Genomic DNA, 27,892 nt, shown 5'->3' with positions numbered 1-27,892 from the left:
TCACCAACTTCACATTACTCTGATATAAGTGATCAGAACAGTGCTTTCTTATATTTTGGGTTCTTCTCAAGTAAAAATGAGTAGAATCGAGACTCAAACTCTCTCATAACTAAGTTGGTTTGTGCAGGGCACTCATATGACTTTAGGCGGAATTCAATGCAATTTCCCATAGGCACCCTGAACTTGAAAAGTGAAATTGTGAAAAATCCACAATACATATCAACTTAATTCTTGCTGTGGAAAGTAGGGCGTGGGGACTTGTACAACATACATTTTAAAGTTTGGGTTTATCACCTTGCAAACTAAAGTTATAGGCGTTTTCATCTTTTATTGATGCATTCGCATTTTCAGGCGCTGAAAAGCTCATTTTCACCAACTTCACAGTACTCTGATATAAGTGATCAGAACTGTGCTTTCATACATTGTGGGTGCTTCTCAAGTAAAAATGAGTATAATCCAGCAGCAAACTCACTCATAACTAATTTGGTTTGTGCAGGGCACTCATATGACTTTAGGCGGAATTCAATGCAATTTCCCATAGGCACCCTGAACTTGAAAAGTGAAATTGTGAAAAATCCACAATACATATCAACTTAATTCTTGCTGTGCAAAGTAGGGCGTGGGGACTTGTACAACATACATTTTAAAGTTTGGGTTTATCACCTTGCAAACTAAAGTTATAGGCGTTTTCATCTTTTATTGATGCATTCGCATTTTCAGGCGCTGAAAAGCTCTTTTTCACCAACTTCACAGTACTCTGATATAAATGATCAGAACATTGCTTTCATACATTGTGGGTGCTTCTCAATTCTCAAGTAAAAATGAGTATAATCCAGCAGCAAACTCACTCATAACTAAGTTGGTTTGTGCAGGGCACTCATATGACTTTAGGTGGAATTCAATGCATTTTCCCTTAGGCACCCTGAACTTGAAAAGTGAAATTGTGAAAAATCCACAATACATGTCAACTTATTTCTTGCTGTGCAAAGTAGGGCATGGGAACTTGTACAACATACATTTTAAAGTTTGGGTTTATCACCTTGCAAACTAAAGTTATAGGCGTTTTCATCTTTTATTGATGCATTCGCATTTTCAGGCGCTGAAAAGCTCATTTTCACCAACTTCACAGTACTCTGATATAAGTTATCAGAACTGTGCTTTCATACATTGTGGGTGCTTCTCAAGTAAAAATGAGTAGAATCCAGCAGCAAACTCACTCATAAGTAAGTTGGTTTGTGAAGGGCACTCATATGACTTTAGGCGGAATTCAATGCAATTTCCCATAGGCACCCTGAACTTGAAAAGTGAAATTGTGAAAAATCCACAATACATATCAACTTAATTCTTGCTGTGCAAAGTAGGGCCTGGGGACTTTCTTTTCTTTTCTTTTCTTTTTATATTTATTTCATTCATTAAAACAAAACAAATCAATCGCATCTGCATACAGTATTACGGCTTTTGTACAATTTAAGTGAATGAAAGGGCACAGAAAAGCAAAAGCTTATAATATCTGCCCCTATCACTCAACTCTTATTCCTCATTATTCACTACATTATACAAATCAAACATGTGTGCTACTTTACAAAAAAAAAACAAAAAAAACAAACAACACAAAATCATCCTGTCACATATCAGTTATATATTTCTTAATAATGATAATTTCAAACTTTTCTTAAACATATAAATGGATTTGGATTCTTTAATATTACTTTCTAGGCTGTTCCAAAGACTGACTCCCTTGATTGAAATACATCTTTCCTTTGGTTTTGTTCTGAACACTGGTTTAGAAAATACATCAGTTCCTCTTAATTGATATCTATTTTCTCTCTTTCGAAATCTATTTTGCAACTTCTCTGGTAACACTTTTTGATGAGCTTTGTACATGGTTTTAAGAATGCCATATTCCACCAATTCGTTAAATTTCAACGTTTCTAACTGAATAAAAATTGGATTTGTATGTTCTCTATATCCACTTCCATTGATAACTCTAATAGCACGCTTCTGTAACAGAAAAACTGGTTCAATGTAGGTTTTACAAGCACTTCCCCACACTTCAATGCAATATGTCAAATATGGAACGATCAATGTGTTATACAATAAGAACAATGCATCTTGTTGAGAGACTCTTTCACCTTGTGTAATACAGCTATGGTTTGTGATACTTTTGATCTTACTTGCTCTATGTGGGATTTCCATGTCAGCTGCTCATCAATAATAACTCCTAAAAATGAAATGTACTTGTTCTTTCTATCTCTAATCCTTGTGTGAATAATCTTACCTCTGGATCTATCTTTTTACCACTAAAGACCATAAATTTAGTATTTACTAATGTTTATAGATAATTTGTTTGCATTGAACCATTTTAATATTTTTTGAAACTCAACTTCTACATTTTTTATAACCTCATTTATGTTTTTTCCTGAGTAAATAATGTGGTATAATCAGCAAACAAGATACAATTTAGTAATTTTGATACAGACATAATATCATTCACATAAAGGAGAAAAAAGTACTGGCCCCAAGACCGAACCTTCGGGTACCCCACACGTTACTTGACGGTATTCTGATTTTATGTTGTTGATTTCCACAAATTGATAACGGTTCGTTAAGTAACTTGTGACCCATTTGTGTGGTACACCTCGTTATTACCGTACTTATATAATTTCTGTAATAATATTTGATGATCTAGAGTATCAAATGCTTTTTGAAGATCGACAAAGATACTAACTAAATATTGTTTCTTGTCCATGGCATTGGTGATTTCTTCAGCCAGGTCATTAATGCTGTGGCGGTTGAATGATTGGAACGAAATCCATATTGGCTCTTACTTAAAATTTTGTATTTTCAATAAATTATTTAATCTGCTAACAAATAGTTTCTCTAATATTTTTGAGAATTGCAAAAGCAGTGATACAGGTCTATAATTTGAGAAATCATTTTTATTTCCCTTTTTAAAAAGTGGAATAACTCTGGCCACTTTCATGTGATCTGGAAATATTCCTGTGCTGAATGAAAGATTACATATATATGTGAAAGGCTCAATAACAACGTTTATCACTTTCTTGATCAATAACATATTAATATCAGTATAATCATTAGACTTTTTATTTGGACAATTTTTGAACAATTTTCAAGACTTCATTTGCCTGCACACTCTCCAAAACATACTGTTTACATTATCAGCTATTGTTGCATCATTGTTGCTTTCTTTTGGGATATTTTTTGATAAATTTGGGCCAATGTTAGAAAAGAAATTATTAAATTCATTTACAATTTCTTCTTTCCCAAAAACATCTACATTATTTTTGTAAAATAGTTTGGATATTTAAAGTTACCTTACCTTTTTGCAAAACAGTGTTTATTATACCCCATGTATTTTTTATATTGTTTTTGTTCTCATCCAATAATTTGGTGTAGTAATCTTTTTTTTTGTCTTCTCATAATTGATACAAGCTTGTTTTTATATTTTTTAATACCTAACTTCTGAATCTTTTGTTTCTCAATTTGAGAAACCTTCTGTAAGACAATTTTTCTTCCTGCATGCATTTTTCAGTCCCTTTGTCATCCATGGGTTAAGAATATTTTTCTTATCGTGTCTAACAATTTTTGTAATTTTGCAGTTTTTGTCATACAAATTGAGAAACGTTGTCATGAAAGCATTATAAGCAGTATTTAGATTATTTGTATATACATGATTCCAATTTTGTTTTTCAAGGTCTTCTCTGAAGGCCTCCAGAGCCTTACTAGATTTATCTCTCATTTAGCATTGCCGTTACATCTTCGCAAGCTCATCAAAACACAATTTTTCATAGATAATAAATACAGGAAGGTGATCACTCACATCTGCCATAAAAATACCACTGATAATGTCACCATGTATATTTGTATATATATATATTGTCAATGATAGTCGCACTATGACTAGTAATACGAGTTGGTTTAGTTATCATCGGGCATAGACCAACTGTTTCCATATAATTCCGAAACATATTTGTTGCTGCTTGATTCCCAGGTCTATGTTAAAGTCGCCCACACAAAATAACTGATTTGTTAACGTTCTCAAACATTTTGAGGATCTGATCTGTAAATAAGTCAACACCAGCCCCAGGCGGTCTATACACACAACTAATAGTATATTTTTCCCTTTGTCATAATGATTTCTATGGTAAGCATTTCCATCAAGTCACTCCCAGTTATCGTTTTTTGTTGAACCAGTTTACACTTTAGATTTACATCCACATAGAGGGCAACACCGCCTCCTTTTTTATTAACCCTGTTTATATAAAACATGTTATAACCATCAATCTGTACTTTATCAATATGTGTGTCCTTTAACCAACTTTCAGTAATTGCAATTACTTTAAAGGCGTGTTTAAAATCACTGAACAGCTCTTTAATTTTATCCAATTTATATTTCAAACTTTGACTATTGAGGTGCAACATACATTTTGAAGTTTGGGTTTATCACCTTGCAAACTAAAGTTATAGGCGTTTTCATCTTTTATTGATGCATTCGCATTTTCAGGCGCTGAAAAGCTAATTTTCACCAACTTCACATTACTCTGATATAAGTGATCAGAACTGTGCTTTCATATATGTGGGTGTTCCTCAAGTAAAAATGAGTATAATCCAGCAGCAAACTCACTCATAAGTAAGTTTGTTTGTGCAGAAGCAATTATGACTTTAGGCGGAATTCAATGCAATTTCCCATAGGCACCCTGAATTTGAAAAGTGAAATTGTGAAAAATCCACAATACATATCAACTTAATTCTTGCTGTGGAAAGTAGGGCGTGGGGACTTGTACAACATACATTTTAAAGTTTGGGTTTATCACCTTGCAAACCAAATTTATAGGCGTTTTCATCTTTTATTGATGCATTCGCATTTTCAGGCGCTGAAAAGCTCATTTTCACCAACTTCACAGTACTCTGATAAAAGTGATCAGAACTGTGCTTTCATACATTGTGGGTGCTTCTCAAAAAAAATGAGTATAATCCAGCAGCAAACTCACTCATAACTAAGTTGGTTTGTGCAGGGCACTCATATGACTTTAGGCGGAATTCAATGCAATTTCTTATATGCACCCTGAACATGAAAAGTGAAATTGTGAAAAATCCACAATACATATCAACTTAATTCTTGCTGTGCAAGGTAGGGCGTGGAGACTTGTACAACATACATTTTAAAGTTGGGGTTTATCACCTTGCAAACTAAAGTTATAGGCGTTTTCATCTTTTATTGATCCATTCGCATTTTCAGGCGCTGAAAAGCTCATTTTCACCAACTTCACAGTACTCTGATATAAGTGATCAGAACTGTGCTTTCATACATTGTGGGTGCTTCTCAAATAAAATGAGTATAATCCAGCAGCAAACTCACTCATAACTAAGTTGGTTTGTGCAGGGCACTCATATGACTTTAGGCGGAATTCAATGCAATTTCCCATAGACACCCTGAACTTGAAAAGTGAAATTGTGAAAAATCCACAATACATATCAACTTAATTCTTGCTTTGCAAAGTAGGGCGTGGGGACTTGTACAACATACATTTTAAAGTTTGGGTTTATCACCTTGCAAACTAAAGTTACAGGCGTTTTCATCTTTTATTGATGCATTCGCATTTTCAGCGTTGGACAGCTCCTTTTTACCAACTTCACAGTACTCTGATATAAGTGATCAGAACAGTGCTTTCTTATATTTTGGGTTCTTCTCACGTAAAAATGAGTAGAATCCAGCAGCAAACTCACTCATAACTAAGTTGGTTTGTCCAGGGCACTCATATGACTTTAGGCGGAATTCAATGCAATTTCCCATAGACACCCTGAACTTGAAAAGTGAAATTGTGAAAAATCCACAATACTAATCAACTTATTTCTTGCTGTGCAAAGTAGGGCGTACAACATACATTTTAAAGTTTGGGTTTATCACCTTGCAAACTAAAGTTATAGGCGTTTTCATCTTTTATTGATGCATTCGCATTTTCAGGCGCTGAAAAGCTCATTTTCACCAACTTCACAGTACTCTGATATAAGTTATCAGAACTGTGCTTTCATACATTGTAGGTGCTCCTCAAGTAAAAATGAGTAGAATCCAGCAGCAAACTCACTCATAAGTAAGTTGGTTTGTGCAGGGCACTCAGTTCCAGGGGCTGAAAAGCTCATTTTCAACAACTTCACAGTACTCTGATATAAGTGATCAGAACTGTGCTTTCATACATTGTGGGTGCTCCTCAAGTAAAAATGATTATAATCCAGCAGCAAACTCACTCATAACTAAGTTGGTTTGTGCAGGGCACTCATATGACTTTAGGCGGAATTCAATGCAATTTCCCATAGGCACCCTGAACTTGAAAAGTGAAATTGTGAAAAATCCACAATACATATCAACTTAATTCTTGCTGTGCAAAGTAGGGCGTGGGGACTTGTACAACATACATTTTAAAGTTTGGGTTTATCACCTTGCAAACTAAAGTTATAGGCGTTTTCATCTTTTATTGATACATTCGCATTTTCAGGCGCTTAAAAGCTAATTTTCACCAACTTCACAGTACTCTGATATAAATGATCAGAACATTGCTTTCATACATTGTGGGTGCTTCTCAATTCTCAAGTAAAAATGAGTATAATCCAGCAGCAAATTCACTCATAACTAAGTTGGTTTGTGCAGGGCACTCAGTTCCAGGGGCTGAAAAGCTCATTTTCAACAACTTCACAGTACTCTGATATAAGTGATCAGAACTGTTCTTTCCTACATTGTGGGTGCTTCTCAAGTAAAAATGAGTAGAATCCAGCAGCAAACTCACTCATAACTAAGTTGGTTTGTGCAAGGCACTCAGTTCCAGGCGCTGAACAGCTCCTTTTCACCAACTTCACAGTACTCTGATATAAGTGATCAGAACTGTGCTTTCAAACATTGTGTGTGCTTCTCAAGTAAAAATGAGTAGAATCCAGCAGCAAATTCACTCATAACTAAGTTGGTTTGTGCAGGGCACTCATATGACTTTAGGTGGAATTCAATGCATTTTCCCTTAGGCACCCTGAACTTGAAAAGTGAAATTGTGAAAAATTCACAATACATGTCAACTTATTTCTTGCTGTGCAAAGTAGGGCGTGGGAACTTGTACAACATACATTTTAAAGTTTGGGTTTATCACCTTGCAAACTAAAGTTATAGGCGTTTTCATCTATTATTGATGCATTCGCATTTTCAGGCGCTGGACAGCTCCCTTTCACCAACTTCGCAGTACTCTAATATAAGTGATCAGAACTGTGCTTTCATACATTGTGGGTTCTTCTCAAGTAAAAATGAGTAAAATTCAGCAGCAAACTCACTCATAACTAAGTTGCTTTGTGCAGGGCACTCAGTTCCAGGGGCTGAAAAGCTCATTTTCACCAACTTCACAGTACTCTGATATAAGTGATCAGAACTGTGCTTTCAAACATTGTGGGTGCTTCTCAAGTAAAAATGAGTATAATCCAGCAGAAAATTCACTCATAACTAAGTTGGTTTGTGCAGGGCACCCATATGACTTTAGGTGGAATTCAATGCAATTTCCCATAGGCACCCTGAACTTGAAAAGTGAAATTGTGAAAAATCCACAATACATATCAACTTAATTCTTGCTGTGCAAAGTAGGGCGTGGAGACTTGTACAAAATACATTTTAAAGTTTGAATTTATCACCTTGCAAACTAAAGTTATAGGCGTTTTCATCTTTTATTGATGCATTCGCATTTTCAGGCGCTGGACAGCTCCTTTTCACCAACTTCGCAGTACTCTGATATAAGTGATCAGAACTGTGCTTTCAAACATTGTGGGTCCTTCTCACGCAAAAATGAGTAGAATCCAGCAGCAAACTCATTCATAACTAAGTTGGTTTGTGCAGGGCACTCATATGACTTTAGACGGAATTCAATGCAATTTCCCATAGCCACCCTGAACATGAAAAGTGAAATTGTGAAAAATCCACAATACATATCAACTTAATTCTTGCTGTGCAAAGTAGGGCGTAGGGACTTGTACAACATACATTTTAATGTTTGGGTTTATCACCTTGCAAACTAAAGTTATAGTCGTTTCCATCTTTTATTGATGCATTCGCATACAGCTCAGCTCCTTCTTCACCACAACGGACCGATATAGCAACCGCATCACTGATCCGCCTGTCAATCGCACACTCCAGCCTTCCCTCACTCGTGAACAAGACCCCGAGATACTTGAACTCCTCCACTTGGGGCAGAGACTCACCACCCACCGAGAGGGCAAACCACCTTTTTCTGGTCCAGAACCATGGCCTCGGATTTGGAAGAGCTGATTCTCATCCCAGCCACTTCACACTCGGCTGCAAACCGCCCCAGTGCTTGCTGCAGGTCCTGGCTCGATGAAGCCATCAGGACAACATCATCCGCAAACAGCAGAGATGAGATCCTGTGGTTCCCAAACCAGACCCCCTCCAGCCCCTGGCTGTGCCTAGAAATTCTGTCCATAAATATAATGAACAGAACCGGTGACAAAGGGCAGCCCTGGTGGAGTCCAACATGCACTGGGAACAGGTCTGACTTACTGCCGGCAATGCGAACACAGCTCCTGCTGTCATACAGGGACCGGACAGCCCTTAGCAAAGGGCCCCGGACCCCATACTCCGGGAGCACCCCCCAAAGGACACCACGAGGGACACAGTCGAATGTCTTCTCCAGGTCCACAAAACACATGTGGACTGGTAGGGCATACTCCCATTAACCCTCGAGGACCCGATGGAGAGTATAAAGCTGGTCCAGTGTTCCATGACCGGGACAAAAACCACAATGCTCCTCCTGAATCCGAGGTTCGACTATCGGTCGGATTCTCCTCTCCAGTACCCTGGAGTAGACCTTACCGTGAAGGCTGAGGAGTGTGATTCCCCTGTAATTGGAACACACCCTCCGGTTTCCTAGTGGTTCATTGCTTTAAAATAAGGCCTCAAATTTACCATCACTTGAGAATATAGTGACGTATAATATACCATTCTAATGTTATCGGATATATTGTTTTTTCTAAAAATATTTTTATTAGGCCCGAGCCTATTGCTTCCTATTGCTTCAGTCTGTTTTCACGGCGCACAAAGTGCCATGGTGAGCAGCCAAACTGCTAATGGGAATGCTCCCAATATTTCCCATTCCTCCGAAAAATATTAGTTTAATGGAATAAAGTGAAATTTGGCACCATGACTCTTCATGTCATCCTGATCAAAAAAGTCAATTGGAACCATGTCATACTTTTCACTGGGTTGCCATGGCTATGCACAAAAGCACCCATGTTATCCTAATGGGAAAATGTCCTAATTTTTGTACATTTCAAAGTCTTATAACAAGTTATTACCGTCAATGAGGAACGTGAAATTTGGTACAGTTATTCTTCAGGTCGACCCTGTCAAAAAGTCCGAGGGGCCAAGTTTGTATTTTGCACGCTGTTGCCATGGTAGTACCTGGAAAACCCATGTTCTTGCATTTTGTGCATGAGCGCTTCCAATGACTAGACTTTGTTTGGTGACAAGTACAGACCAAAGCTGCAAGAAAACAGAGGCAAGTGGCACATTAGCGCCACCCACAGGGACTGCCGGGTCGGCCGAATGTGAAGAACGGCCCGTGTGGGCCGTTCGATGCCGCTTGCGGCTTTAAAGATTTGTTTGTATTGTGATTTTAATGTCTGTATTATTCCGTAAAGAACTTTGAATTACTTTGTATACAAATTGTGCTATACAAATAAACTTGCCTTGCCATTAATTCATTACATCTCTATTTGGTATTAATGATACATAGGCATCATAACACCACGTTAAAATGGAACAGTCCAAACAGGTCCTTTTTTTCCTTCAAAAAGTGACTTTTGCTATAGTCCTGTCTTGTTTTAGTCCTGTTTTAGCCCAGGTTTTGTCCCAGTTAAAGAATAAGATGTGAACAAGTGTTAATGCAGCCAGCTATTATGTAATACATTTGTTTTTCTACCGCTCATATGGGCTCGTTTTATTCTTATTGTTTATTATTAATAAGCACTTAAAACTAAAAGTGCATACTCAACGTTTCAGTTAGTTTTCTTTGACACAGCAGTGTTTATGGTGGCGCACGCGGCACCGTGACGCAGCAGGAAGCCCACGTGACCCGCTGGCGTCTACTCTCCAAAAGCTCGTGTTTGAATGTGACTGTATCAGAGACCATCGCAAACCGCAAACCCAAGGCGAGGGGTGCGTGCATGTATCCGCATTACGTGGCTCCCCTACATCGGCAGCCCTGTGCAGCTTTTTGAGGAGTCCATCATGCTTTGCGGTGTCCCACTTCTTCACGAGTGTCATTTACGATTCGTGGACGTTTTTTCTTCTCACGATCTCAGCTCGTAGTTTACCAGGAGGAGGAGAGCGAGGGAAGCACCGTGTCGTTCGGATGTCCCGTGTCGTGTTTACATCCAGGGAACAACTTGCGCGCACGAGATCGAGCGGTCAATTTAACGAGACCAACACAAAACAGACATAAAAAAATATCCGATACGATTCCAGATCAACGCCGAGGCTCCAGCGAATACTTTTGATACCTTACGATTGAAAAGGTACGTACATTGCAAATCTCCAAATTGGCAGTGTTGAATATGACGTGAAAACGTCATACGTTGCGTTTATGTGATGGCCTGATATTCTGTTACAATAGCCTATTATTTAAACGTAAATTTTCAAGGGCGCTCATTTTGACCAGGTTTATGGTTAATATCTATGTAATTACTCGCCCTATCCGCATGCAAGAAAAACTACGAAAAAATTAGTTGTTTCCTGTCTCCCAGCGCAAAAAAATAAGTGCCAGTATTAGTTTAGTCTAGTTATTTATGTATTTCAAAACTTTGGCAAACAATAGTGAACTTTGAATACATTATTGGCACAACTACACTATGCTGGAGGGGCCTGCCACTCTTGGAAATGTTATTGTTTTGTCTAGAATGTCTCACAGTATGGCATTAAACTTAAGGTACAGATCAGATCTGTGGAGAGGTGAGCGATTGTAACAATGCACATTTTTCATTGCATTTTTGAGCACAATAACACCTGTAATTGAATAAATGCAACATAGATGAGTTTAATACCATACTATGACACCTTTAAGGTAAAGCAATAATATCTTCATGGAAACAAGCTTGTCGCAGATCCCCTACCGAAAAAGTTACATAGTGCACCTTGAAGTAAAGTCATTATCAGATTTAGCACTGCATTAAGTGAGTGAGCCTTTCTGTGTGGGGTTTACATTCTCGCTGTAATAAAGATAATACTTTATTGTCCCCATATGGAATTCTTTTCATGCATTTGACCCATCTTTCAATGCTACCGGAGCAGCCCATCTGCAGATCTGAAGAATGTTGCCTCGAGGAAACCCACCCAGAACATGCAACATAGAGTAAGGCTCTACCCAGCCCAAAAATCTAATCTTTGACCTTTCTGCTGTGAGTCGAGGCTAGCCACTCAGCCGCTGTGCTGCTTTAGGCTCTGGTTTGTGGTTGGGACCAATTGCAATTGTTAATTTCAGTGGGATTTTGCCTGTTAAAGCTGCACTAAGTAAGTTTTATGGTTGAGCATCCGCCACTTGCATGTCTCCATGGAGACGCTATTGTTTGGTCTGGAATGTTCAATAGATATTAAATAAATCTATCTTTATGGTGACAAGCCAAGTTATGGGTCTGTCAGATCTGTGGAGAGGTTATATAGCTTTCATCCAAAGCTACAAGAGACAAACAGTAGCAGTCTCTCCACCAGAAAAGCTGCATAGTGTACTTTTAAACAATCCTGCCCTCCTTCTATAACCTTCAGAGATGCATTATGCTGGTGGCTTTAGTGGTCAATGGGATAGCTCATATGAGTGAGTGGTGTGGAGGTGAGGAGGCTGCGTGCCAATGATGAATCTCCTAATAGAGTAGAGCTATAAGTGCCCCGTCAGCAGCGCTTTTAATCAGACTGTCTTCTACTAACTCTCCCTTCTCTTGCTCTCTCTCCCTTGCACACAGCCTGGTCAGGAGTGAGAGAAAAGGGGAGGAGAGAAGGAGTGGGAGGAGAGGGGAGAGATCGAGAGAGGGAGAGAGAGAAGGAGAGAAGTTCAGAGGGGAAGAGAGGAAGGAGAGAGGGAGAAGGCAGAGGGGAGCGAGGAGGAAAGAGAGAGAGAGAGAGAGTCCTTGTGTGCACATGTGTGATCCAGGCAAGGACAAAACAGCCTGGGACATTGAAGAGAACCAGTTAAACATATGAGAAGAAGCTAAAGTAATCCTCCATTGAAAACATACAGTTACAAAGGTATGTGTTAAAGTAGTAGTTTTTAAGATGTGGTGCAAGTGCAGTGGTGGTATGTAGAGTTTGTCTTGTAGTACAAAGAAATCCTAGTTCAGTCTTGGTTGAGTCCTGCTTTAGTCCTGGTTTCTTCTTGAATGTCTTTTTCACTTCCGCATGGTTCACTTTTGTTTTTGGTGCAGTCTCTGTGTCAAGGTGGGATTCGGATGTTGTCCCGGTTACCGCTTGTCCCTCAGCAGCAACCGGCTCTTGTTTCCCTGTGGCTTTGGACGTTTCAAGCAGCTGATGGCTCTGTGACCTTCCTCGCCGCACGAGAAGCAGTGGTTGTAGCTCTGGGAACCTGTCTGGACACACTTGGCATAAGCATACAGTCTCTAAGTTCTTGTTGCCTGTGGTTTGGATGCATTATTAGAATGCTCCTTTAAAACTGTCTCTGTGATTGTATCTACAACTTTTGTGAGTGCATCAATCTTCTCTGAAAGTTCTTTGACACTGTCTCTTTTAGGTCTTTGTTCTATAGTGTCTTTCTTTGTTTGCTTTGCTTTGACTTCATCCACATTTGGAACATGAGCAGTGCCACTTTCTTCACTAGTCACTTTCATTACATGTTTTAGGATTGTCTCATCAGTCTGATCTGCAAGTAAGGGCTTGAGTTCTTTTCTGATGTCATTGTCCTTGTGCCCTCTGCCTTCATGGTATGGTATGCTTTTATTTGAACAGGGACAGTGCACAACATTACATTGTAAGATGTATGGTGCCAGGTTATAGCAAATATACTAATTTCCACCTGTAGTCCCTGGACAGGCTGATGTTTAGTAAAAATAAGTTTGGTGTAGATCAGGAGTGTCAAACATATTTTCACCGGGGGCCACATTAGCAAAATAGCTGCCTTCAATGGGCCGGATGTAAAATAAATCTAACTACTTTTTTAACTTGTTAATTAACTGTTTCTGTATTTACTACTTGTTCCAGTTACAAATTTTGCATATGCATTTGCCTAGATGTAAAAATGTGGTTGTGTAACTGCTTATCTCGTGATAAAATAGCATTTTAAGACCATCATACCTTTTAGTTTACCCTGTCGAGGGCCACATGAAATTATGTGGAGGGCCACATTTGGCCCCCGGGCCTTGAGTTTGACATATGTGGTGTAGATGGATGAAAAACCTGTAAGCATATGGTACATACATCAAACATACATAACACACCTCACCCTCAAATATGACATTTCTAAAAACATTCAGTTCACACAATCACACACACTTCCATACCAAATTATTTGCATACACAAACACTGAGTTTCAGATATGCAAATACTCTTTCTTTTACACACATTCACTAATGAGTGCAAACTTGCTTTGATATTAGCCATTTCTTTGTCACCTGTGCAAACCTTTGAAAACTTGTGCATGTTATAATCTCATTTGGCAAACTATTCCACTGACTCGTAGCAACAATCGAGAAAGCCCATTTGGCAAAAAAGGTCCTATGCATTGGAATGCTGTACTCCTCTAAAGGTCGCCCTAGTGACTTGAGTTGTTTTTTCTGAGCTCAGTGAGACAAACCTTCTTAGGGGAGGACTAGCAATGCCATGAATAATTTTAAATAGTAGACAGATGTTCGCATTTATTAGCAGATGATAAACCATATGCAGAAAGATGCCTGTTTAATCCCGCAGCCGTCCAGGTCTGATCCATAGCAAAAGACAAAATTTAAATCTGTCAACTGGACAAATCGTTGTAATAGTGAAGATGTTTGGCTGCTCATCCAAGCTGCTTCTTCAGTTCTGATCAGATTGCCTTATACCTATCTGAAGGGAAGGGCTAACTACATTGAAACTGTAAACATCTATTATCTCCAGTTTCAGCTGAAACTACCCTATTCAGCCCCTAACGACCCTGCTATTGTTTTTATTGTTCTGGGTCTGAGGATGGAGGTATAGATGGGGGAGAGATTATGTCTCAGGCCCCCATTCCTGTTTAAGGAAGGATTCTCTTTCCTAAATAAATAGCTTCTTTAACTCCCCTGTTACACCATTTCTTTTCTCTGGCTAAGATCTGAACTTCACTGTCTTCAAAGGAGTGGTTAGTGGCTTTGAGATGGAGATGTATATATATATATATATATATATATATATATATATATATATATATATATATATATATATATATATATATATATATATATATATATATATATATATATATATATACGGCAAATATCTCTTTAGCTCTGCAACTGTCATGTCATCTTTGTTAACTAACATGTCCTTGAAATCTCCAGGTTTAATAATCTTTAGGATGCCCCTCAAAATCTCTGACTGTGTAAAGTTTTCTTTCATGCCTTCTTCTATCTGCCTGCAGACACTGTTGTAGCTAATATCAGATGAGTGATCATCGATCTGTCCTCCCTGAACCTTAAACTGAAGTCTTTGCATATAAGGTAGGTCTCGGTGGGAAACTACAGGACTGGCAGTAGATCTGACATAACTTTGGGGGTGTGCACTTCTTGAGTAGGTTGCACTGTGGGATTTGCCACTAAACCTTGCAATGTCTTGCTAACCTTCTCATAGTCTGAAATAATCTTGAGGACATCACCTTGTGACAAGCTAACGCTACTAATCCATAGTTGGTTGTGCAGCGTCCAGCTAGCGGCTCTCTTGGGAAGTAGATGGAGTAAGAACCAGTTATGATACTTCCTCAGTTGTCTCAACAACAGCCGTCTGGTCACTGGGTGGGCATAGAAGGTAATTTGCAAGGTTCTTTAAAACCAACAACTCTGTCATCCCACTGTCCTCCGCTTCTAGCAATGACTTACTATACATAAAGGAGTTAATGTACTCAAAACATCCTTCTGCATCTTCACTTGACAACTCTGAAGAATCCTTGCCTGGTCCAGCACCTATGTTTGAAGCAATTTGGAAAAGTTGGTCAGGCGACAGCACGAACAGGCGTTTCCTGATGTCCCACACCAGGCTCTTCCTCTCGTTGTCTGCCATGATGTCTTCTCCAGCTCTGCGGTCACTCTCAGCAGGATCTCTTCTCTTTGGGGGTAGCAGCTTCACCGCTTTACATCTGCTCCTGTCAGTCAGCCTTTCAGCAGATTTGTTGTGTTATCCGCTCCATTGGTGAGGAACCAATCCCTGTACGTGCCACCAAGAATCTGTAACAGACCCAGGTTCTGAGCAGATTAAATGTTCCTGTAAAACACAGGGAAATGATGAGACAGGCAACAGTGAAGTTTTCTCTTTGCCTTGCTTCTGCCATATTTATTAATACAATCATGTATTTTCAGTAATCTTTTTTTTTCAACTGTTTCTATTTTCACAATCATGTTATAAAATATCATGTACAGTATCACAAATGTAATTGTCCATATTGTCATTTAATGTCACTGTTTTAATCACAATGCCCTTTTAATCCTTTTACACATGCAGCTGGACTGCTTTTTAACGTTTATTAGTAGTACCACCGCTAGAAAAATGGCTCATGAATTGTATGGTAATATCCCATGTTTATAGACTTTAGCTTTTAGTTTTAGCTTGAGCTTGAGACATTTTATACCTTTAACTTTCTGAAAACATTTGCCTAAACTTTACATTTTTACACTTTTTAACAATGTCAGAGTCTTATGGAGCTTATTTTACCAAAAACTTAAATCAACTGCGCACTCAACACAAAATGGTGGCTACAGTCTCGCCTTGACCTGTTTTTCACTTATTTTTACAATGCTCAAAATTTGAACAAAAATACAGTATTTACCGACTGAATTACTTTCTCACAGTTAGCTGTCTTTATTACTATTTTACCAACCTGTAAAATACAGGGAAATGATGAGCCAAGCAACACTGGAATTTTCTCTGCCACACTTCTGCCATATTGGAGAAGGAGGACATCTAACCCTATAAAGCTGTCTCACAGAACGAAACACCATCTATTGGCATGAGGGTGTAATTACAAGACAAGTTATTTTCTCAAATGGAACTTTACCATTACACACAAAAAATAAAACATAATGTGAACACATTAATGTGTGTCACATTTGGAACATTCCACAGGTGAACAGGTTAATTGGAAAAAGGTGAGTGTCATGATTGGGTATAAAAGGAGCATCCAGACAGTCATTCACCAGCAATGGTGGGGCGAGGTTCATCACTCTGTGAACAACTGCTCGAGCAAATAGTCCAACAGTCTAAGAACAACGTTTTTCAATGTATAGTTGCAAGGAATTTAGGGATTTTTTTTATCTATCTAGCAATTACAACTGGATGATGGGGAGGGAGTTTCGGTCTACGGAAGTCTACAATCATCTCCTTTGTCTTAGATGTATTTAGAATAAGAGTGAATATTTGCATAAAAACAATAACGTTTATCAGTTTGAACATTAAATATCATGCCTTTGTAGATTATTCAGTTCAGTATAAGTTGAAAAAAAGATTTGCAAATCATTGTATTCTGTATTTTTTTAAGTTTTACACAGTGTCCCAACTTCATTGGAATTGGGATTGTATGATGTCAGGGTTCAGTTCTGTTTTAGTCCTGGTCAATTAATTGTTCAGTGTTGGTTTAGTCCTGATTCAGTCCTGGTTGAGTCCTGGTTTAGTTCTGGTGCAGTCCTAGGTGAGTACTGTTCCAGTCCTGGTCTAGTAATTAATTCTTAGTTTAGTTCTGGTTTAATCCTGGTTGAATACTGGTTGAATCCTAGTCGAAGCCTGAATGAGCTCGGGTTCAGTCCTAATTTAAGCCTGGTTAAGTAATGAGTTGGACCAAATACAGTTCTCTTTTAGTACTTTGCTAGACATCCTAAACTTTGATAGAGCATAGGACAGTTTTATCCAAGTTAGTTCAAGTTCAGACCTAATTTTAAGTTCAGATCTTTGTCTTAGTTGCATACATTTCATTGCATAATAATTTTGCTGACCTGGGGAAAAACATAATTTCACAGGTGCAGTGTATAAATGCCATAGCATCTTGTGTTGAGCTAAGCTTTGGGTCAATAAGGGTTAAAAGCTTAGCCCCCTTCAAAAGCTGATTAACGTTTGGGACAGCTGACTAATAGTCAATACTCATCAGTGGTGATTTTCAAATTCATACCGAAATCAAATTATTATCTGATATCTGAATGTTTAACATTACTGAAATGACATGGAAACTGCATAGTTTGGTATGAGTAATCAGAGGGACCATGATAACAAAGAAATTAGATGATTTGTTGTTTGCTGTCATTTTCATAGACAGTAGTAATGTGAACTGCTGGAATTGGAGCTATTTTTTTAAAAGAACCCTATTTTTAGGTCCGAGCCCGTACAGGGCTTAAGACCTATTGCTTCCGCAATGATGAGTGCATGGGCATTGCCCCCTGCCCTGACTAGTAGCTTAGCAACCTATACCATAGACATGGGATATGCATATTTGTTCTTACTAGCATGTCAACATGTCAACATTGAGTCAATGGGTGAAGCGCTCATGTCTCCAAACACCTGCCGCAGGGTTATATTTATTATTGCTAAAATTAATGGAAATCAGTGGGAGTCAATGGACGAACGCGCTCGTCATTCGCCATTGCCCCGACTGTGACGTGGGGAAAGTCGAGAGCTTTCAAAAACGTATAATATGACATTGTAATGTTATCGGATATATAGTTTTTGCTAAAAATATATATATATATATTTTTTTTAGGCCCGAGCCCCTACAGGGCATAGGGCCTATAACTTCGACAACGATGAGTGCATGGGCAAAGCTAACATGCTAACATGTCATCATCGTGCTAACATTTCATCGTCAACATTGAGTCAGTGGGCGAAGACCATTGATTTTGTGTGCCTCGTTGCCCCCTGCCCTGACTTCAGTATCCTAGCAACCCATGCTGTAGGGGGGATATGCATATTTGTTCTTGCTAGCATGTCAGCGTCAACATCAACATTGAGTCAACTGACTCAGGAGTGAAGCGCTCATGTCCCCCAAACACACTCCTGGCATCGAGCTCTATCCAAGCATGGGCCATATTTAGGGCCTATTGCTTCCGCACACTTCGTGTGGCCCATCACCCCCTACACAGACACCTGTATCATAGCAACCCATGCCATAGGCATGAGATATGCATATTTGTTCTTGCTAGCATGTCAGTGTCAACATTGACTCAATGTTGTCCCCAACACACTTCTGGCATCGAGCCCTAGCCATATTTATTACTGATAAATTGAATGGAAATCAATGGAAGGTCAATGGACGACCCCGACATCACACAAAGTCCGATTGGGCTCAAATTTGAATCAGTTGTAAAACTTTCATCCCTAATTCTACTGTTTGTGAAAGAAATACAATTGCAGCGATAGCGCCCCCTACAGAATAACAAATACATTTGTAAATGTAGTTTTCCCAAATGTTACGAAATTTGACACAAAATTCTACTGGGTCATCCCAATCAATAAAGTCAATCAGGCCCATTTCATCTTTTTCTCTGTGTTGTCATGGTGATGCACCAAATTGCCAATGTTACCTTAATGGGAAACTTTACAATTTTTCCCATTCATGGGAACAATATTAGTTTCATGTGATAATGTGAAATTTCATGTCATCCTGATCAAAAAAGTCAATCAGACCCATGTCATATTTTTCACTGGGTTGCCATGGCGATGTGCAAAAAAGCCTATGTTATCCTAATGGGAACATTTACAAATTTTCATACATTTCAAAGTCTTATGACAACTTATTCACTTCATTGAGGAATGTGAAATTTGGCACAGTAACTCTTCAGGTTGTTCCCGTCAAAAAAGTCCAGGGGGGCAAGTTGCCATGGCGATACCTGGAAAAACCCATTTTTTTGCAAGTTTGTGCATCAGTCCTTCCACTGGGTGTAGACTTTATTTAGTGACAAGTACAGCCCAAAGCTGCAATAACACAGACAAAACTGGCATGTTAGCGCCTCCTGTAGGGACGCTGGGTCGGCCGAGTGTGAAGCATGGCCTACGTGGGCCGTCCGATGCCGCTTGCGGCTTTAATTTCATCTGGTCCTTGAGCAGGAATTTGACCACCTGAACATATTCAGAAATTCACCAAATTTTGCCCAAAATTCAGGCCTAACAAATTTTTTTATTTTTATTTTTTATATGTTTCATAACTAGGCACAAAAAAGGGAACTTACACCACCTCCTACAATTGTGTCCATGCATGACATCGACGTCAATTTTGTCGTAGAGCCACCAAATTCGGTACAAGCGTTCATCATGTGACGCCAAACAAGAAAATATTATTATGACCAGACTCTCTGACAAACAGTCAGCCATCTTGGATTGAAAATTCAAAAATGGATTTTCAGTATTTTCGCTGATGTCGCATTTTAATCAACTCCTCTGAGGGCGCTCCACCAGCAGGGCTGAAAATTATTGTACATCATCTAGACAAGTGGGGCAGCAAAAGTTATCAAATTTATGATGATGCCTATCATGGTTTGCGTGCAGCGAAACCATAAAAAATTCCATCGGAAATTTTTTAATTTTCACTTGTCTAAATTTGCTCCACTTTACGCATATAAAATCCGATTGGGCTCAAATTTGAATATGCCATATAACTTTTTAGCTTAAATCTGCTCATTGTGAAAAAAACAACATTTGCGTGATAGTGCCCCCCTACAGAATATCAAATAAATTTGTATGGAGGACCGAAAATGTAGTTTTCCCCAATGTTGTCAAATTTGACACAAAATTCCATGTGGTCATCCCAATCAATAGAGTCAATCAGACTCATGTGTTTTTTTGCACCGTGTTGCCATGGCGATGCACCAAACTGCCAATGTTATCCTAATGGGAATGCTCCAAAATTTTCCCATTCATCAGAAAAATATTAGTTTCATGGAATATTGTGAAAATTGCCACAATGACTCTTCATGTCATCCTGATCAAAAAAGTCAATTGGAACCATGTCATATTTTTCACTGGGTTGCCATGGTGATCCGCAAAACAGCCCATGTCATCCCATTGGGAAAATTTCCTTATTTACGCACATTTCAAAGTCTCATAACAAATTATTCCCTCCATTGAGGAATATGAAATTTGACACAGTGACTCTCCAGGTCGTTCCCATCACAAATGTGATGGGTTAAGTTTGTATTTTGCACGGTGTTGCCATGGAGATGCCTGGAAAACCCATGTATTTGCCTTATGTGCATGAGTGCTTGAGGGCTGAAAATCACTCTACATCATCTAGACAAGTGGGGCATTAAAAGTTATCCAATTTATGATGATGCTTATCACGGTTTGCGTGCGTCGAAGCTGCAAAATTCCATAGGAATTTTTGAAATTTTCACATGTCAAAATTTGCTCCCGTTTGCGCATGCAAAGTCCGATTTTGCTCAAATTCGAATCAGTTGTAAAAACTTTCTGGCCTAAACCTACTCACTATGACAGAAACTAAATTGGTGCGATAGCACCCATTACAGAATATCTAATATATTTGTACAGAGGACCGAAAAATTTGTTTTCTGAAATGTTACCAAATTTGACACAAAGGTCCATTGAGTCATCCCAATCAAGAAAGTCAATCAGACCCATGTAGTTTTTTGCATCGTGTTGCCATGGCGATGCGCCAGGCTGCCAATGTTATCCTAATTGGAATGCTCCCAAATTTTCCCATTCATCAGAAAAAATATTAGTTTCATGGAATAATGTGAAATTTGGCACAATAACTCTTCATGTCATCCTGATCAAAAAAGTCAATCAGAACTATGTCATATTTTTACTGGGTTGCCATGGCGGTATAACATGCCCATGTTATCCTAATGGGAAAAATTCAAAATTTTCATTAATTTCAAAGTCTTATAACAAAGTATTAGCTTCTTTGATGACTGCAAAATTTGGCACAGTGACTCTTCAGTCCGTCCCTGTCAAAAAAGTCTGGGGAGTTTGTATTTTGCACGTTGTTGCCATGGCGATGCCTGAAAAACCCAAGTTTTTGCATTTTGTGCATCAGCAGTTCCAATGACTTTTGACTTTATTTGGTCACAAGCACAGCTCATAACCATAATAAAACAGAGGCAAGTGGTGTCAGCGCCACCCATAGGCCCAGTGCAAAGCACGGCCCACGACAGCTGTTTGATGCCACTTGCGGCTTTAATTTTCCAATTGTATTTTTTAGCCCTTATAACTATTTTACATTTAAAGATTGATATGAACTGTCATGATCGAGATGGTAGCAGATAGGTTTCTATTGTATATTAGCAGATTTTTTGTGGTTTCATAATATAGCAATAAACAAAAAATGTTTCCAAAGTTCCAAAAAAATACGGGAAACTTTGATCCACAATTGCTGAATTAAAACATATATAAAATAATAAATAATACAAAATAACACATAACATTCCACTGATCATTTTTTAACTGAGATGTCTAGGCCAGTGGTCCCCAATCACCGGGCCGGGGACCGGTAGCGGTCCATTACGCATTTGCTACTGGGCCTCACAAAAACAGTAATTAATTTATCGGTCACCGCATCTTCTCCGACGTAACTTTCGCCCGTCCCTCCTGACACGCTAATAAGCTTGTCCGTAGATATATAATGAAAATCCTGATATGAAATCGCCTCAGAAATCTATATGATGTAGTGGCAAGTATATTATCTGCTCTTGTCCTCCGCGATGACGTATCGTATAACACATCAGACACGACGCCGAAAAGTAGAGCCACAAGCGAGTGAAAATGAGCCAAAACAAAAGTCTTTGGAGAGCTTTTTAACAAAGGGGAAATGGCCAACTGAGGAGCCAGAAGACGAGACTACGACCTCCAAGAAAAAGAAAGCTAAATTTAACAGACAATACCAGGAGTCCTACTTAAAATACCTGTTTGTCGCTACAGGTGACTCTCACGCGCAGAGTCCGCTCTGCGTAATAGCGGGAAAATCAAATGAGGCAATGAAACCTTCAAAACTGCTTTGGCACATGGGGGCCAAGCACCAGGGATTAAAAGATAAGATTTGGTTTAGAGTTTTTAGAGTTTTTTTTAAAGAAACAAACGTGTGCAAGAAGGAAAGAAGAAACAAGTGCAGGGCTCCCACTGATGCAGCGGTATGGTGAGTTGTATTTTTTATGCACTTATTTTTGCCATATTTATCTGCTACGCGTAGAAGGCCAATAAAACCTACATTATTCCGGTCCATGGTGCAAAAAAGGTTGGGGACCCCTGGTCTAGGTAAAATATATACTGTTGTCTTAATATCCAGATTTTGTGGTGTGGTTGGAGAAATATAGCAGAATAATGGATCTTGCCACTAGTGCGTTTAAATAGATTTGATGCAGTTTGGTCTAGTTTTCTTGTGATGTGGACCTACTTTGGGCCTGGGTTAGTTATGGTGTAGGGTGTGTGTAAACCATAGACTGTATAAAGAATAAAAAAGGAGTGTGATGCCACCCATAGTGTTCGGCTCCAGTCAAATGAAGCTCATCAAAGCTAGCTAAAGCTATTCCAACTGAGAGCATGAATGAATGAATTAATGCATTTTTATTTTGATTGTTTACATTTTTTTTTTTTTTTTTGAAAAAGACAAAAAACAAACAAAAACAAAACATCATAGCAACCAAAGTGCCAATCCACCAAGGCTATTGAAGGTGAGCGAGCTGTCAGTCAGACCTGTTTCTAACGTCAGAGGGTGCGACCCTGGGGAAAGAAGGCGCCTGATTGTCTGTTATCAATGTTCATATCTTGATTTATGGACACAATAATGAAATAACAATACCAGGATTATGTAGAGTGGGCTAATACTAACATTTTAAGACTAAAAATGTGACAATTTTTCAATTAAAAAGTGAATTGGAGCCAGAATAAATGGAGCTGGAAGTGTGCCCATGGTCACTTCCTATTTGGAACACGCTGACTAGCAGGTTACCTATGCCCATTTATATAGACAGTCTATGGTGTAAACACAACATAATAAATACCTTTAAATCAAGTTTCAAATAGACCTTACTACGTTTTTGTTGAACCCTCAGTGCTTAAGCTTTTTACCAATAAATAGACTGTTTAATAAAGAGCTTTTTTCTATGGAGATATTCTTAACCTTTAAATAACCCAACTTAAGTGATTTAGTTTGTCTGGACAAACTAAACCATTTTTCGATTACTGTCTTATCCATTAGCACAAACTGCCCACAGTGCGAAAAATCAGCCCAGAGTTGCACATTGCAGAATCCTTGTGTAATTGTTGAGTACATTTTCCCAGACCCTGTCCTGTTCAATCAATGCAGTCATCTGTGAGGGTCTTGGGACAAAGCCAGGGCCCCATTACCATGGCGAGGGACTGTTTGCACCCACTCATGCTTTTAGCTGTTAGCTTTAGCATGTGCCCCGCCCCCCTCTCCTGTCCCTTTCCTCAATGTTTCTCTTTTAGCTTGTTCTGTCATGACCTTCTGTTCCTCTACAAACAGTGCAGTTGGTTGCATCATCAGCTGTTGTTTTGTTTTGTAAGTGGCTGCTGTCAGAAACAACAGGGAGGATGAGGAGAGTGGAGGAAGCTTTGCCCAACAAATCAGAGGAAAGAAAAAATATTTGCAGAGCTGTATAAAAACTGTATTTAAGTTAACAGGATTTGGATAGGAGTATCCAAATGAGTGGTTACAGGCAAGGGAAGTTCATTTGTATAGCTTTGCATACTAATCATGAAACTACTAACGAAACTAGATACTCATTTGAGCAAGTCTTGTCCCTTGTCCTTTCGGTCATTACCCAGAGCTCATGACCATAGGTAAGGGTAGGAACGAAGATTGACCGGTAAATCTCTCGATTTGCCTTCCGGCTCAGGTCCTTCTTCACCACAATGGACCAATGCAGCGACAGCATCACTGCAGGCGCTGCACCGATCCGCCTGTCAATCCAGTGCCTGCTGCAGGTCCTGGCTCGATGAAGCCATTAGGACATCATTTTCAAACAGCAGAGATGAGATCCTGTGTGCCCCGGTCATACCGGGACTGGACAGCCCTTAGCAAAGGGCCCCAGACTCCATACTCCTGGAGCACCCCCCAAAGGACACCACGGGGGACACGGTCGAATGCCTTCTCCAGATCCACAAATCACATGTGGACTAGTTGGGCAAACTCCCATGAACCATCAAGAACCCGATGGAGAGTATAGTAGTAGTATTCACAGTACAGACATGAACCTTTCTTGAATAGCTTTAGTTGTATCAGAACAAGTATAAGATCACATAGTATATGCCCATGGACCACTATGGAAATTACCTGAACGACTGAGGGATTTCACAGATGTGGCCACATGATAATATAAAAGAAAGTACCATCATTTAATGTTGAAATTTATATTCTATTGTCTAAAGAAAGAGGAATTTGTATTGAGTATTGAGTCTATTCCTTAACATCAAAATCAAGTTTGAAATTTTTGTCTTGTGACAACACCTGTATATCAAAATTAAAATAATTCAAAGTGCTTTACACATTAACCACTTAGTGTTCCGACGGCCCGCCCGCCGGCGCCTTTACGTTACAACTTTACAGCAATGTACGTATATTTCTGCGTCACCCACACAAACAATCTACACATCAAATGAAAGCTACGGCATTCATCTTTCTAAATATGTAAACTATTTACACCTCTAGTCACCACAGTGCTGACAGGAAAGCCGTTTTTACAGAGAAGTCAGAAATGTGGATTTGCACTGCACTTACCATTTAGCGCTCTGGTTCTGTCAAACCTCAACATATTCACACAAAATTGGTCTCATTTGTTCCGTAAAGGTCCAGAGAATATAATCGAGTCAAGAAATTATGTCCACAAAGGAAGTTAGAGCCTCCATGTCCAATCTGCTGCAGGAAAGTGAAATCTGTTCCGTCGCTTCTCTGCATTTCTTTTGTCAGTTTCAGGCATAATACACTTCTGTCAGCGCCAACTTTATTCCTCAGTGCAAAACAAACTTGTTAGCTTGTGATTGACACCAAAGTTGGCCAATAAGGTGGGGGCTGTGGGTTACTGGAGCCGCGGACAGTGAATGAGAGCTACAGATGACTGAAAGAGTACGCCCCACTCTCCCCCTTGTAGAATCAAGCTGTTACATTACACACGTTTAGTGATGTTTTCCTCTTAAAGCCCATGAACTGCGGAACACGCTGATGCGTGACATGCAGTGGTTTACTGTAAACAGACGGAGTTTGCTGCGTGCGTAAAAACATGAGGCTGGATATAAAGATCTGCGCGTAAAATTACGCGCGCGTGTTGCGTAATTTTACGCAGCAGTTGTGCGTTTTAAACATGACGAAACGGACAAAACAAAGGAAGTGCGTGACCGAGGACACTGTGGATGTTTGTACAAGTTAAACTAGAGGCATCTCGGACCTGGAGCGGTTCGTGGAACCGAGTGAAGACCTCATGGTGGACTCAGGAGTAGAGGGACCTTATGTTTTGATGGACTGGATGCTGTTCCTGATCGGTAAGTGTGGTTTATTCTGCTATTCACTTAATTGTGGGTCAAATGTGTATCAAGTGTAATCATTAGCATTAGCTAATGCCAATCTGCGCAGATTGGCATTAGCTAATGCTAATGATTACACTTGATACACATTTGACCCACAATTAAGTGAATAGCAGAATATTAGCGACCCCCACCAATCATCACGCACATACTTGGGTGAAGTGTCTTGCCTAAGGACACAATGACAGAACTAAGGACACAATGACAGAAATTGGTCCGAGTGGGACTCGATCCTCCAACCTTCGGGTTGCGGGACCAAAGCTCTAACCACTGAGCCACTGTTGCAGAATGACTGTCTCACTGTACGATCATGTACAGTGTGTTCTCAGTTTCCAGTGTGTGTTTGTTTACATTTTGAGTGTGTGGTTTGTAAATATATATTTATTTTGACCCATAGCACTTGTTTTGTTTTATATACAAATATACATTTTATATTGTGTTTTGATATGATATATAAATGTACAGTGATAGAGCAGCTGGGTGTGCAGATACAGATTCCTCTCAGTGTGAGTTTTCAGTTGAGCCCTCACTGATGTCTGTGGGTTGAAACATTCAAAAGTTATTGCACTTTTTCCAAACGTTCTCCAAATGTCTTCATTCGGATAGGTTTGGAGAGGCCTGGACTTACTCATGATAAAATGATTGTAAAACTCTCATTTTTATAGGTATTGACCTCAAATTTGAAATGTAAGTGGTCAACAATCTTTTCAGTTGAGGTATGGTGTATTTTTGTCCCCAGCTCCCCACTGCAGCTTTCTACACCTTCATTTTCACAATTTTCTTTTGGCGAGGATGAGAAATTTTTTTTTTAATGTGTGTTCCAAAGTGTATACATGCTCAGCAGACAAACTTACAGTGATTCTGACGCCTGTGGGTAAAACTATAGGGTGTTACCTTTACAAAGACCCCAAACTAGTGCAGTTACTACTGAGGGTTCAATAATGGTGATTATTTTAATTTGGAGAGGTCAGAACAAAGGCAATTTCACCAAAATCACCCGGAATGCTAAGGGGTTAAGAAAGACATTAAAATCACAATTGAAGAAATAAAAATGTAAATAATTATCATAAAATTTACATTAAATGAGAAGAGTGCAGAATAAAAAAACTCTCAGTCAAACTCTCATCCAAAAAGCAAGAGCATGTTTTATCAGTGCGAATAACTCAAATCACAATATACTGGACGTGTTTTTGACAGAGCATCCGATGTAAAAATCTGCCTAATCTGATGTGTTTAAACAACCTTGAACATACTTCTGGGAACTCATGTTTCAGTATTTTTTGCTGCTTTAGAAATTCTTAGTAGAGAAATTGCCTATTCACAAAATCACCTTTTCACAAAATCACACAGTAAACAAAACCTGAATTTAAACATTGTCAGAGCGAAGGCCTGTCTCACATCTTCAATATTCCAGAATTTAGCTGCATAGTACTGCATACATATTTATAAATTGTGGTTTAATGAGTACACAAAAGTAAATGCGTTTCTCTGAATCAGAATTTTAATTCGACTTAATTTTGTCGAAGTAAAAACTAATAAGAAAAGCTTTTATTTTTAATTTGCTGAACAGAAACTCTCCAAACCACATGCCTTTACTGACAGGACTTGCCATTAAAAAGACCCACATTGACCATTACAAATGATGGAATCTCAATCTGGATTAAAATTGGAATAATTGCACAGCCCTAACATATTTATTTGATAGGGACAGTCCATACTATTGAACATCTGTATTTACTGTTATTCTCTGACATGTTAGTGCCATATGAATCATCTTACACTCTGAAGACTTCAGGGATCAGTCAGGACTAAACATGGACTAAACCAGGACTACACGTGGACTAAACCAAGACTAAACATTGGGAATCAGTGTTTCAGTTTTATGCAGCTAACTTGGAACCTGGTCTTCTTGAAGATGTGAGACAGGCCCTTTGACAATGTTTAAATCCAGGCTCTTAACAGTTCTGTTTAGCTATGCATATGACTGAAATGTTTTAATCTGCACTCCTCTTTTAATGCTCATTTTATGATTACTATTTCTATTTTGATTTGTTTGTATTGTGATTTTAATGTCTCTCTTATTCTGTACAGCACTTTGAATTAATTAATTAATTGTGCTAAACAAATAAATGTAC

The 27,892-nt window shown here is 38.9% G+C and overlaps 2 protein-coding genes across 2 annotated transcripts in view; one reads left to right on the top strand and one right to left on the bottom strand.

Annotated features, from left to right (window-relative positions):
* Positions 1 to 27,892, bottom strand: part of tmem209 (transmembrane protein 209) — a 265,065-nt gene that overhangs the window by 116,200 nt on the left and 120,973 nt on the right. The window lies entirely within an intron of this gene.
* rassf8b (Ras association domain family member 8b) overlaps positions 10,504 to 27,892 on the top strand; it is a 92,674-nt gene continuing 75,285 nt past the window's right edge. Inside the window, exon 1 of the mRNA XM_033989814.2 lies at positions 10,504 to 10,578. The gene's annotated coding sequence lies outside the window, so the exon portion shown is untranslated. The remainder of the gene's footprint in view (positions 10,579 to 27,892) is intronic.

This window comes from Periophthalmus magnuspinnatus, chromosome 23, assembly GCF_009829125.3.
Source record: "Periophthalmus magnuspinnatus isolate fPerMag1 chromosome 23, fPerMag1.2.pri, whole genome shotgun sequence".
Taxonomy (NCBI): domain Eukaryota; kingdom Metazoa; phylum Chordata; class Actinopteri; order Gobiiformes; family Gobiidae; genus Periophthalmus; species Periophthalmus magnuspinnatus.
This window is presented reverse-complemented; position numbering and strand designations above follow the sequence as displayed.